The sequence below is a fragment of the Silene latifolia genome, chromosome 4, assembly GCF_048544455.1.
Source record: "Silene latifolia isolate original U9 population chromosome 4, ASM4854445v1, whole genome shotgun sequence".
Classification (NCBI taxonomy): Eukaryota; Viridiplantae; Streptophyta; class Magnoliopsida; order Caryophyllales; family Caryophyllaceae; genus Silene; species Silene latifolia.
The window spans coordinates 88,501,397-88,503,509 of NC_133529.1; the positions used below are offsets into that span (position 1 = coordinate 88,501,397).

Genomic DNA, 2,113 nt, shown 5'->3' on the forward strand with positions numbered 1-2,113 from the left:
GGTACCGCTCTTGTATGCTTGGAAATCATTCACTTGTTCATTTGTTCCCCTACATTCACTTTGGTCATGTCCCAAAGTTCCAAAATTCTCACATATCCCACCTGGGATTAATGAAGATGCCGTCATGGCATTAACATGATGCTTTGGTGATTTTGAGACTTCTTCAAGTCTAGCCATAGCTTTTTCAAACTACAAATTGATTGTGTCAATGTGAGCACTAAGTTGAGCACCCAATTGAGTAATGGAGTCCACTTCATGCTTTCCTCCTCTAGTAGCCTTGCGAGGTCTACTATATTGTGAGTTATGGACCGCCATTTCCTCAATCTTGTTCCATGTTTGATTGTCATCAACTTCGGTGAACATTCCATTTGATCCCATGTTGAGAATGTTCCTTGAATCTTCATATAATCCATTCCAAAATTGTTGTACCAAGAACCATTCGCTAAGTCCATGGTGAGGACATGAGCGACAAATTCCCTTGAACCGCTCCCAAGCTTCATACAAAGATTCTTCATCCCTTTGCTTAAAACCCGTAATTTGAGCTCTTAGCATGTTAGTCTTTTCCGGTGGGTAGAATGTTTTGTAGAAAGCTAGAGCCAACTTCTTCCAAGAATCAATTCCGAGAGTGGCCTTATCAAGGCCCTTCAACCATTGCTTCGCGGTGCCAATTAGAGAAAAAGGAAATAAGACCCATCGAATTTGGTCTTGAGTTACACCGGTTTGAGAAATCGCATCACAATAGTCGCAAAAGGTTTCCATATGAGAATGAGGGTCTTCACTTGGCATCCCCCCAAATTGGCTCCTTTCGACCAATTGGATAAAGGCGGATTTGGCAATAAAATTTCCGGTTAGATGTTGTGGTGTGGGAGTACCATTGGGTAGGTTCTCCTCGGTGGGTATGGAATGTGATGAAAACTTAGGCATTGTAGGTTGATTTTGGGGGGTATTGTGTAATGGGTTCTCCTTACCTTCTCTTGCAAAAGGGTTGATGAACTCAATAGTTGGTTGAACAACCTCACTAATACCTCTCAAATTCCTCCTAGCAAGTCTCCTATTGTTTGTTAAGGTTCTTTCAATTTCACGATCAAAAGGTAACAAATCACCTTGTGATCTTCTAGACATGCAAAATATCAAACAACTTGAAAACAATTAGAACAAACCTTGAGGAGTTTTACTTCCCCAAGACAAAGAAAAGAAACAACTAATAACAATATAAAGAAATCTAAATCAAGCTAACACCGTCCCCGGCAACGGCGCCATTTTTGATCGGTCCGTTTCGTGTTCACAAATAGAAAGATGTGGTCGTTGGGTCACGTCCGAATCAAAACACAATTTATAGCTTCACAAACAACTCTACAATTAGTAAAGAGGCAAGTAAAGGTCGGATCCCAAGGGACGGGAATTGAGATGAGATTTCAATTGAAACTAGTGGTGTCTTAGGGGTGTCACAAATTGGGTTGATGTAGAAGATCACTAACTAAAATAGCAATGTAAATAAACAAGCAAGATGAATAAAAAGGATTGTAAACAATTGATAAAAAGCACTAGGGTGTCATGGGGTCATAGGGGAATCATGGGAATTGATCATACAAACATGTTCTCAAATTATAAGCAAGCAATTACTGTTGTGATGGATTGAGTTGGGTTATATCTTACAATCCTAGGAAAGTTTGGGTCCCGGAGCCGAATCGATTAGATTGTACAACACCTACAAGTCGACTTAATCTTCCCTACTCAACAACATGCATGGTCTAATGAGACTCAAGTTGGTTTATGTCTTACAAGTCTCATTGAAAAGATAGGTGATGGTGGTAAATGCAAGGATTCATAGGCTTAGCATTTCATCAAACATAACATGTGCATGAGTTGAGATCAAAACAAGCAAGCAAATAAAACATGAAAGCATATTAATTTAAGCATGAATCATTCCCCATGTTGGTTTCCCCTAATCACCCATTAACCCTAGCTAAGAGACTACTCACTCATTATCATGTTGATCATGCTAGCAAGGTTGTCAATCATACCAACAAAATGAAACATGATGAATAAATGAAAGTAATTAACAATAATTAAAAAGGGATTAAGAGAATTATACCTACTAATGATTCCAATA

The 2,113-nt window shown here is 39.0% G+C and overlaps 1 non-coding gene across 1 annotated transcript; it reads left to right on the top strand.

Moving 5' to 3' along the window:
- The first annotated feature begins 445 nt into the window (after positions 1-445).
- LOC141654219 (small nucleolar RNA R71) lies at positions 446-552 on the top strand. The gene has a single exon (XR_012547783.1). It is a non-coding gene; the product is annotated as a small nucleolar RNA R71 (small nucleolar RNA).
- Positions 553-2,113: the final 1,561 nt, after the last annotated feature.